The following is a 12,654-nucleotide window of genomic DNA, read 5'->3' as shown; positions in this document are numbered from 1 at the left end:
TACATTAAACATATATTTTACATAAAATATTATGAAAATTAGTGAAAAGTACACCAGAAGACAACGGTTTGCTTTAGGACTGGCTAGCATCATGGTCTAGGATTTGCTTAACTGTGGAGATCTAACCATTTACATGAGTCTAAATGCTTGTAACCCATCATAACGCAGAAGGCATCTAATGAAGTGCAGTGTTAATGGAGTGCATCTGATGGATGTCCAATCTAGTGTATATAAAATATTTATGGAAAACTTTCAAACAAAGATGCATATTCAGTCATTTTTGACATATGGAAGGGAAAAAAAGGTAACTATTGTCCTTAAAATTAATTTTTATATAATAATACCCAATTATACTAAAAAAAATTATTAGTTGCTCAAATTTTACTTATGTGTTTTGGTAAAATAAACATTTTCTCCCAAATTTCAAATAAAAAACATTTTTATTTAGAGCATTTATTCAAAGAAAATGTAACATATAACAAAACGATTTTAATTTATTATTATTTTTTTTTAAAACCATGATACTAATGTTTTAACAACGGAACATTCAGAAATCAGTATTTGGTCGGATAACCCTGATTTGCAATCTCAGCTTTCATGTATTGGCATGCTTGGGTCATATATATATATATATATATATATATATATATACACACACACTCAACAAAAATATAAACGCAACACCTTTGTTTCTGCTCCGATTTTTCATGAGATGGACTTAAAGATCTAAAATTCATTCCAGATACACAATATTACCATTTCTCTCAAACATTGTTCACAAATCAGTCTAAATGTGTGATAGTACGCACTTCTGCTTTGCTGAGATAATCCATCCCACCTCACAGGTGTGCCACATCAAGATGCTGATCTGACATCATGAGTAGTGCACAGGTGTACCTTATACTGCCCACAATAAAAGGCCACCCTGGAATGTGCAGTTTTGTCTCACAGCAAAATGCCACAGATGCCACAAGCATTGAGGGAGCGTGCAATTGGCATGCTGAAAGCAGGAATGTCAACCAGATCTGTTGCTCGTGCATTGAATGTTCATTTCTCCACCATAAGCCGTCTCCAAAGGCGTTTCAGAGAATATGGCAGTACATCCAACCGGCCTCACAACTGCAGACCACGTGTAACCACACCAGCCCAGGACCTCCACATCCAGCAGGTTCACCTCCAAGATCGTCTGAGACCAGCCACTCAGACAGCGGCTGAAACAATTGGTTTGCATAACCAAACAATTTCTGCACAAACTGTCAAAAACCGTCTCAGGGAAGCTCAACTGCATGCTCGTCGTCTTCATCGGGGTCTTGACCTGACTCCAGCTCTTCGCCGTAACAGACTTGAGTGGGCAAATCCTCACATTCGATGGCGTCTGGCACGTTGGAGAGGTGTTCTCTTCACGGATGAATCTCGGTTTACATTGTTCAGGGCAGATGGCAGACAGCGTGTGTGGCGTCGTGTGGGTAAGCGCTTTGCTGATGTCAATGTTGTGGATCGAGTGGCCCATGGTGGTGGTGGGGTTATGGTATGGGCAGGCATCTGTTATGGACGAAGAACACAGGTACATTTTATTGATGGCATTTTGAATGCACAGAGATACCGTGATGAGATCCTGAGGCCCGTTGTTGTGCCATACATCCATGAACATCGCCTCATGTTTCAGCAAGATAATGCACGGCCCCATGTTGCAAGGATCTGTACACAGTTCTTGGAAGCTGAAAATGTCCCAATTCTTGCATGGCCAGCATACTCACCGGACATGTCACCCGTTGAGCATACCCCCAATAAAGCAAAAAACTGCACATTCCAGGGTGGCCTTTTATTGTGGGCAGTCTAAGGTACACCTGTGCACTACTCATGATGTCAGATCAGCAGCTTTATGTGGCACACCTGTGAGGTGGGATGAATTATCTCAGCAAAGCAGAAGTGCTCACTATCACACATTTAGACTGATTTGTGAACAATGTTTGAGAGAAATGGTACTATTGTGTATCTGGAATGAATTTTAGATCTTTAAGTCCATCTCATGAAAAATCGGAGCAGAAACAAAGGTGTTGCGTTTATATTTTTGTTGAGTATATATATATATATATATATATATATATATATATATATATATATATTGTAGCGTTTTTCCCGCTAAGAAGGAACTTGGAGAGACGAGTGAGCTTCCTGGCTGCCCAATGCAAATGGCTGGGAGTACTTTATTCAACACCAGCACAAAACAGCACATCCAACCTCCATAAATACACATCCACACTAATTAAAACAGACATCTACCCACACACACACAGCCTGGCCGAAACCACTACCCCAAACACCTTTCCCCAACACGGTGAACACATAACAACCCCTCCCGCAAAGCATAATGGTTGTCACTCAAACCCCACCCATGCCACACTGCCCCCACCCGAGCTGTGACCGTCCCCGGTCACCATGGCGAACTCAGTCTTGGAGGCGTGACGGTGGTCGGCGCTGGCGTTGTGAACGCCAGAGTCTTTTTGCGGGGGAAGGAGGGGTGCAGCCCTCTTCCTGAGGCGGACCGGCCTCCACAGAGTTCGGTGTTTCACTGGTGTTGGGCCAATAGGGAGCGAGACGGTCCCGGTGGAGCACGACCACTCGCGACCGCCCCGTCAACCGCACCCGGTAGACTACATCGGAGAGCTGGGCAATGACCGTGCAGGGGCCCACCCAGTGAGACATGAGCTTAGGCGAGAGCCCCCTTTTCCTTCCGGGGAATACACTCACACCTGCTCCCCAGTAGCAAAGTCTCGCCCCCGGCTGTGAGTGTCGCATGCCCGTGCACCATTCCCAACACTCGTGCCCGCAGATTCCGCGGCACCAGCAGCTGAAAAGATCCGCCAGCACCGCACGGCCGTTCCCAGTGGCGGTAGAGTAAACCTCCCGGCAACGCTAGTCTGTTGTACTGCGAGTGGAGAGATTTTTCCTCGGGCCCCAGGTGAGCGGTCTAATCCGGTCTCTGGCCCGCGTTAACCCACCCCAGTACCCGCTGCAGCGCCGGATCCTTCTCCTGCTCGGCAATTAGCTGATCACAGTCCATCTGTGGCACAGGCGAAACGACTACAGGCGATGGTTTACGCGACGAAATAACTCGGCTGCATGCTGGCTCGGACAGCTGACTACCGACGGGGGCTCCGGAGGACTGCGCACGGAGAACATTCTGCATCACGGGGGTCGGAGAGTGTTCGATGTCGCAACCACCCACGCGCTCTTTAACCCGCTCGCAATGCCGACAACGATCTTTGCTGCACGGCCGACGGGATAAAGCATCGGCGTTAGCATGCAGTTTTCGGTCCGCAGCAGGAAGGATTGCCCGTATAAATACGGCCTAAAATGTTTAAGGGCCGCGACGACCGCTAGCAGCTCGCGCCGGGTGACGCAGTAGTTCCTCTCCGGTCCTGACAACGCACGGCTGAAGTAAGCTATAGCACGCTCTTTACCCTTGGAAACCTGAGACAGGACGGCCCCCAGCCCTACATCGCTTGCGTCCGTGTCGAGGATAAACATACGAGATGTATCAGGATATCCGAGAACGGGCGACGTGACCAAAGCTTCCCGTAACCGAGTGAAAGCACGCGCGTGCACCCTGTCCCAGGGAAACGGCTGATTCTTCCTTGTGAGCCCGTGCAGCGGACTGGCGATCCTGGCAAAATCCTTCACAAACCGGCAATAGTAAGAGGCTAACCCGAGGAAGGGGCATAGTTGTGACACATTTAGTGGTTCAGGCCAATTCTGTACCGCCGCAATTTTTGCTGGATCGGTGGCAATACCTCTAGCACTAATTACGTGTCCTAGAAAACCCGTCTCTCACCGCAACAGCTGGCACTTTTTGGGGGTTGAGCCGCAAAGTCGCCCGCCGGATAGCCAAAAATACTTCACATAGGTTAGCTAGCGCGACCTCGAACTCCTTGCCGTGCACCAATAAATCATCCAGGTAAACGACACAACGGTTTCGAGGAATATCTGTCAACACTTTTTCCATCAACCGTTCAAACGTCGCTGGAGCGTTACAGAGGCCGAACGGCATGCGCCGAAATTGCCATAGCCCTTGCCCGATCGAGAACGCGGTTTTTGGTCGTGCTTCCAGGGCGAGCTCTACTTGCCAATACCCGCTATGCAAATCCAACGAGCTAAACCACGCCGAGCCCGCGACGTGTTCCAGCGCATCATTTATTCGCGGTAACGGATAAGATTCTTTACGCGTCACCTCGTTTAACTGCCGGTAGTCCACACAAAAACGCCATGATTCGTCCTTTTTGCGCACAAGCACTACGGGCGAAGACCACGGTCCGGGCGGGTCAGTGTTTACCATTAGTTTTTAGGCATAACGACCGAACTGCGTTGGGAGTTGGAGTTGTTTTCTGCCCCCTCAGGTGGGCTGTTGGCACCGTCCATTTCTTACAGGCCATGATGGGAATAATGAGAGAAATGGGCGGGTGTTACGGGGACATGCTAATGTACTGTACACTGGCTTAAGTACAAACACGTACGGAAGCGCATTGCTGACATGGAATAATGATAACATTTTTGTTTACGTTTTAACAAGATATTTTCACATTATGACGTGATCTTTTCACGTTATTTTAAGATACTTTACGCGATTCATATAACATTCGGGAAAATAAAAGTGAAAGGAGAAGGGAAGGGAAGGGAACGTGCAGTGGGAGTGAGAAACAAAAAAATGTGCATATGCTAACATGTACATCATGTACTGTGGGGAAGGAAAGATGGTGAAGGACCATCTAAAGAGCATAAAGACTGAACAGAAAAAAGTTGAAAAAAAACATAAACAGGCAAGGCAAATAAATAAAATGCACATTGCCACAAAGCAGCTTTACAGAACTATAAATGATCTTTTACCTTGTACTTGAATTCCTTCCAGGTGCACATGTAGTATAGGGGAAAAGTGGAATTAAATATTAATTCTCAGATCTGTGTCTCTGTATAAATTTAACCTGTGCTGCTTTTTATAATTAATCAATAACTATTTGTGCTGTGCTATAAATCTTCTGTACTGTCCCTCCTACGTGTATTACTTCTCAAGTGTTGACATGAAATAACAGCAAGCTAAACTCCGTTTGAGTCCAGAAATGAGCAGCATCTGCTCCTTTTAATTCCTCAAATTTGACCCAGTAAACAGGAGTGAAAAGCCATTGCTTTCTGAGGGATTGAACTGGAGGAAAGTTTGTGCCAACAGTTTTAACACAACTATTTTCTCCTTATTAAAACCGGGAAGTAACTGGCGCATTCAAAATAAAAGTCCTCCATTTAAAAAAAAAAGAATCAACAATTAATTCAAAAGACAGCACACTCCCCACCTGGCATTGGATAAATGCCACTATAAACTCATTAAACTTCCCCCCACTACACTTTAGTCCTCCTCCGAAAATAGAAAAACAACATCAGAGATCGGCCTGATATAATTTTTAACAGTGCCTTGAGTCGTTGACCTGACTTCTATTGTCCGAATCCGTCCGTCCGTACTTGGAAAGATGGAAATGACCATCCCCATGGGCCACTCATTTCGAGGTAGCTGACTGTTTTTCAATAGCACGATATCACCCTCTTTCAGGTTCTTTTGCGACTTTTGCCACTTTCTCCTGGGTTGGAGAGTGTGAAGGTACTTACTCCTCCACCGGTTCCAGAACTCATCTGCTATACTTTGTACCTGTCTCCACTGTCGCTTATAGAGATGCTTCTCTGTGAAGTCTCCAGGTGGAGCAGACATGGCAGGTTTCTGAGTGAGCAGCATTGCAGTAGAAGGAAGGGCGAAGTAGGATCCGATAAAACAGGGACTAACGGCCTTGCATTAATAATACCGGAAACTTCTGCCATTAGTGTACAAAGTATATCGTGAGTCAGATAAGCATGTTTGGACTGCAGAAGTAAAGAGTCAAGAATCCTTCTTGTTACGCCAATCATGCGTTCCCATGCGCCACCCATGTGCGATGCGTGGGGAGGGTTGAATTCCCACGTGCATCCGTTCTCCTGTAGATACTTTAAGATCCTTAACTGCTCTTTGGAATCAGATCCCATGCCTAGTTCCACACTGGCCCCAACAAAATTCGTTCCTCTATCGGATCTCAACTGCTTTGCTGGTCCTCTTATTGCAAAAAACCTCCGAAGAGCATTAATGCAACTATCAGTGTCCATAGAAGCAATTACCTCTATATGTACTGCCCTGGTACTCATACAAGTGAACAGAATAGCTCAACGCTTGTCTTGAGCTGCTCCTCCTCTCATGCGCCTGGTTACTACTGTCCAAGGGCCGAAAACATCTAAACCCACATACGTGAAAGGAGAGGAGGTACTCAAGCGCTCAGGGGGGAGATCTGCCATTTTCTGCATCTCCAATTTCCCTCGAAGCTTACGGCATGTTATGCAGTGGTGCAGAACAGAATTAATTACTCTCTTACCAGAAATGATCCACAGACCTGCTGCTCTGACAGCTCCTTCTGTAAAATGTCACCCTTGGTGCTTCACCTGTGCGTGGTAGTGATTCACTAATAATTTGGTGATATGACTGTGTTTTGGAAGGATGATTGGATTTTTTACCTCATTCTGAAGAGAAGCATGCTTAAGACCACCCTCATAAGGCCTTCATGCATGAACGGGTCTAGGTTGAGAAGTAAGCTTGTTGTAGAGATCTCTCCACCCTCCTGTAAGGCACTATATTCCTCTAAAAATGCATCCTTCTGTACAGATGCCATTATGACCCTTTTGGCTGCTTCACGTTCTTCAGGAGAGCGAGGTTTGTTGCACCGATGCCATCTTTTTCCTGGGTTTGCTGACCCTGTACAGCCAGCCTTTTGAGAGCGAGCCTGATGGATCAAAAATACAACTGCACCCAGCAGGGAACTCCATGATGAGAAACGCTGGAATCGCTCTGAGGCTAGATGTCTTTCTTTGGTGTGAGTGGCAAGTGTAGTTACCTGTTGCCTAACTTCCACATCCCGCTCTGGGTTGACCAATTCAAAAGGCTCGTGGCTCTCCGGATGAACAGTGTGATAAAGAAACTCTGGCCCTCTGTACCACATGGATGTGCTGATTTGTGATGCAGAAAGTGACCTTGTTGCAAGATCCGCTGGGTTCTGGTGTGTAGGCACATAGTGCCACTGTTGCGGAGGAGTTGTCTGTCGAATCCGATGCACTCGGTTGTGCACATACACATAGAATCGTTTGGACTCACTACATATATAACCAAGGACAACTTTGCTGTCACAATCAAATTTAACTGCATCTGGCTTGAAGTCCAATTAATCTAGAATCAGGTCCGCAATTTCTACTGCAAGCACAGCTGCACATAATTCAAGACGAGGTATTGTGGGTTCAGGTTGAGGGGCTAGCTTAGATTTTCCCAGCACAAATCCAACTTGGCACGAGTTGTCACCAATAAGTCGTATGTATGCTACTGCACCGATTGCCCAGTTGGAAGCATCTGAAAAGAGGCACAACTCCGTGTATTCGGCTTTAGAGAGTGACTGTAATGTGTATGAACGTAGAACACGGAGATTGGTCAGATCTTGGAGGGAATTCTTCCATGTCTCCCACCTTTCTTTTTTGTTTTGAGGCAATGGAGTGTCCCAATCAGAAACATCAGCAGACAGCTCTCTCAGTAGTGCTCGGCCTTGGATCGTGACAGGTGCTGCAAAACCCAAGGGGTCAAAAAGAGTATTGACAGTGGAAAGCACCCCGCGACGTGTGAACGGTTTATCATCGACTGCAACTTTAAAGGTAAAAGTGTCAGAATCTATAACCCAACTCAATCCAAGGCTTCTTTGCATGGGCAGGGCTCCATTTTTAAGGCGTAAATCTTTCAGGCCTGTGGCCCGGTCTTCAGACGGGAAGGCTTGCATCACATTTATGCTGTTTGAGGCAATTTTATGCAATTTCAGGTTTGATTTTTGGAGTGATGCCTGAGTGCATTTGAGCAGATCCACTGCGTCAGATTCACTAGGTAGTGATATAAGCCCATCATCAACATAAAAATGTCTCTCGACAAAATGACGTGTGTCAGACCCATACTCTTGTTCGCCTTCTTGGGCAGCTCGTCGTAGCCCATATGTAGCCACTGCTGGGGAAGGACTATTCCCAAAAACGTGCACTCGCATGCGATAATCTTTCACTTCTTTGGTAAAGTCATGATCCTTATGCCAAAGAAATCTCAGATAGTCTCTATGGTCTTCTCTAACCAAAAAACCATAGAACATTCGCTCAATGTCAGCAGTTATTGCAAAAAGTTATTTCCTGAACCTTATCAACACTCCAAGCAGTGAGTTATTCATGTCAGGACCTGACAGTAGGACACTGTTGAGAGAAATTCCACAATGTTGAGCACTTGAATCAAACACGACGCGTATCTGGCCTGGTTTTTGTGGGTGGTACACTCCAAAAATTGGTAAATACCAGCATTCTTAATTTTCCTGGACTGGGAGTGCTTCCTCAGCATGTTTGTTCTCAAATAGCTTCTGCATGAAAGCTGCAAATTGCTCCTTCATTTCTGGCCGTTTGTTTAGTGTGTGCCGCAAAGAAACAAGGCGTTTAAAGGCTTGCTCTCGATTGTTGGGAAGATGTAGTCTAGGTTCCCTGAAAGGTAAAGGGGCAACCCAGCTCTTGTTTTCGTCTTGCATGAACTCTTTATTCATCGGTTTGAGAAAGACCTCATCCTCAAAAGACATGGCACATTTATTGTCATGTTTGGTTTTTGCAAACACATCATATGCAAATGTGTCTACTGCTGATGTAGTACTAACTGTGTCCCTGGAGACATGAGGAAAAGACGTACCAGGATAAAACTCCCCACCATAACTTGCTTTCTCTTTCACTCTTACTTGATTTTGGCAAGGAGCAAGAAAAGATGGACGGCCGTTATGAAGGACATTTGTTTTGAAGATATTCACAGTTGGTTTGTGAGTTTTATTGATGCAAACTTCACCTACAATAACCCATCCAAGATCTAATCGTTGAGCGAATGGTGCATTGTGGGGTTTTGTGCAATTTTTTTGCGCTCTGCAAAATGTTTCACTCTGAAGGCTTTGCATTTTGAAAGTGGGTGAGGTTTATCGTGGAGTGGGCAGTGCTTGCTTAGATCAATGTCTTTTCTTGTTTCGTAAGCTGAATCTACTGATGACGACACGTTTGTCTTGTGTACTGATATAGGAATTCTATGGCCATCTTGCTTCATCAAGGGCCTGTAATTTCTATTATGAGTACTAGTATTGTGTGACCAGATAAAGCCAGGATCATTTCTTGCATGTGCTTAAGTACAAACAAAATGGACAAAAAATGAGAAAGGAGGGAAACTCACCCCATATTGCTCTTTATACTGTGAGCCAATGGAGAGCCACCTCTCCTGAAGACCTGGAGGCAGTTTCTCGACTATGGGATTTATCCCCCGTGATGTGTCTAGGTACGCCAGACCAGGTAAGTAGCCGTCTTCTTTAGCTGAAAGCAGCTCCATGAAGAGATCTCCAAGCTCTCTGAGCTTTACATTTTCTCTCTGAGACAAACGTCTGAACAAAGCACTCTCTATAGCTTCCGGGGTCGCATAACACTCCTGAAGTCTCGTCCATGCCAAGTGAAGAACAGCAGGAGGGTTTGAAACATAGGCAGATCTAATTCTCTTGATGTGTTCTGCTGATTCATTTCCAAGCCATTTTACCATGAGATCTAGCTGCTCATTGGCGGTCAGCTCCAAGCCCTGAATGGTGCTGAGGAATGAACTTTGCCATGCTCTAAAGTTCTCTGGCTGATCATCAAATTTAGTAAGCCTGGTAATTTAGCAAAGGTTAACATATTTACATCTTGACTTTGTCCACTTAGTTGAGGATGACAACTAGAATAATCTGGGTGTCTAGATGGTGAAGGTGGAGAGATATTTAGCTCAGGTGAAGCCTTTTTGCATGTGTATGGAGTAGAGTGTGGGATCTGAGGCAGGCTATTAGCTAACTTTATTAATGGTAAAAACTTGCCTTCCTGATTCTGCTTCAGTATTGATGGTACACATTGATCACAATCATATACGGCATCCTTAAACTGTTCCACTAATGAGTGTTCATTCATACGGTGAGATGATAAACTGTGCAGAGAAGAAGTAGTGAGGTTGGTATAATTTTTGTTGACTTCAGCCTGGTTCTGTAAATATTCCTCAAGTCGTTGCATTGTGACTTGTGCTGCGATGCTACTTTTAATACTTTGGGCATCAAAGCATTCTTTGGCAGCAGCAGCTTCTAAAACTTCAGCTTCAGCTATTGCTGCAGCTGCCTCTTTTTCTATTTCCAAAGCCTCTAGATCGGCTTCTAATGCCGCCATCTCCAAGTCAAGTTTAGCCTTTTGTTTTTTGATTTCAAGCTCTTTTTTAGCAAATGCAACTTTGGCACGAGCTGCTTCTGCCACAGCCCTAGCTTTTGCTGCAGCACTAGTTACAGAACATTTGGAGCTGGTCACTGATTGTGCTTTTTCTCTCTGTGCATTGGTCTGTAATTGCATGTTTTGGCTGATATTTTCCCCTTCCTTAGGAAAATTCGTTTCCCTCTGATTCATGGCTTTTCACTGTACTGTCCCTCCTACGTGTATTACTTCTCAAGTGTTGACGTGGAATAACAGCAAGCTAAACTCCGTTTGAGTCCAGAAATGAGCAGCATCTGCTCCTTTTAATTCCTCAAATTTGACCCAGTAAACAGGAGTGAAAAGCCATTGCTTTCTGAGGGATTGAACCAGAGGAAAGTTTTTGCCAACAGTTTTAACACAACTATTTTCTCCCTATTAAAACCCGGAAGTAACTGGCGCATTCAAAATAAAAGTCCTCCATTTTAAAATAAAAGAATCAACAATTAATTCAAAAGACAGCACATCTTCTAATCGGTGTACAGTTACTGCCTGCTTAAAAAACAGAACATTTACCCTATATTCCCCTCCTGGATCTCTTTTTTGTTGATTGATTGCATCTTTTTGTTTATTTGCCAAACTTGGGCTGGTGGCTCATTTATTTAAATTTTGTCTGAGTTTTTTCACAATCATGACCAGACTGAGATGGGAACAAAGTAAAGAATGCACTGGGGAATTATCTAGCCAAATCAAGTCATTTTATTAAAATAGCATGTTTAAAGCAGCAGCAGTTGACTCAAAGTGTTTTCTAGAAGAAAAAACATACAGTATGTACACTTACACTTACATAAGCTGTCTGGCCCAAACAAACAAACAAAAAAAAAAAACTCACTCCAACGTCATTGTTTGCCATCAGGTAGGAAGAACGCCATAGATATAATAACCTGGTCATTTAGTACATTCAGGTCATCAGTCGCTCCAAAGTTCAATGTTTATGCTCCCTAGCTAATTTAAGTTTATTTCCCCCCGATTAGTCTCACTATCAAGTGGTTTCATTATGGCCACACAGCTGTTAAATCCCAATCCTGTAAGTTTGTGGAAATGGCCTTACATCCACTATTAAACATACAGTAGCTGTGATTTTTACTGTTTTTAATAATCAAGCATCTTTACTAAGTGTTTAAGTGATCTACAGTACATGCATGATTAGTTTTCTTTCCACATTTCTTTCATGATTTTAAAGGTTTGGCACTGTCCTAATAGGTTTTAATAATGTGTTAAAGGGTTATTAACCCAGTTTCAGTAATTTTAATCGCACATATTTACTAAGCACCTCAGAATTACTCCTAGGAATCGCACTCAAAGTTCATTTAGGACTGAAAATATTCCTAGCTCAGAGTAGCTTCCTACTCTATTTTTTTATTTTTTTTATTTTTTTATCGAGGAGTAGGACTGCGCCAAGGAAAGGATGTGACATCACTGTTTATGACATTGAGAGCCACAAAGTAGACTGCACATTATGGTTTATCCTTTTTATAGTTGCAGTTATCGGAGGTTTTGTAGTCCTACTATTTAAAGCTTCCATAATAGTGCTGTGTAGGACTGTCAATCTGATCAAAATGATTTCGAAAAAGAAATTGAAACAGGAGAATGAGGATGAGAGCGTTTGTTTGCGGAGAAGGGAGTAAAATGTGAAGACATAATGAAAGCAAAATTTTGCTTTCATTAACTCTTACCTCTAAAGTTAAACAGGGAGTGGACCGCAATTTGTAAAAGCATCAGTGTCAGTTTGCCGACGTACCCCCGAGGAGTGTGAAAAACAGGGATGTGCCATGTTAATGAACTGATGAAGTGCTGCTTATAATGGAGAATCAAAAGAAAAACAAAAGTGTACACTCAAATAGTTTAATATACATTTATAAAATGTATATATAGATGTGATTATTTTAATGTGTGTGCCATGGATGATGACCACAATTCCACGAATGCAGCTTGTTTTTCGTTCATGTCACCCTGTGTGATGGGGAAATGTATGAATCTGTGCATGCTATGCGGTGCTGTAAGAGCGGAGTTTGATTTATTATTTCTTGCACTGTTGCTTTGTCACTGTTTTAAACCTACTAAAAACTGTATAAACTACAACACCCACTATAACATGCAGCCTACTTTACGGCTCTCAGTGTTGTAAAAAGTGACGTCACATGTTTTCCTCTGTGCAGTCCTAAAGTAAGTATAGGAAGCTTTATGAATAACTTTTATGTCCTACGTTGAGGTAGGAATATTTTCAGTCCTAAATAAACTTTA

This window comes from Clarias gariepinus, chromosome 1 (assembly GCF_024256425.1).
Source record: "Clarias gariepinus isolate MV-2021 ecotype Netherlands chromosome 1, CGAR_prim_01v2, whole genome shotgun sequence".
NCBI lineage: Eukaryota > Metazoa > Chordata > Actinopteri > Siluriformes > Clariidae > Clarias > Clarias gariepinus.
The sequence above is the reverse complement of the archived record's forward strand: the minus strand, read 5'-3'. Positions refer to the sequence as shown.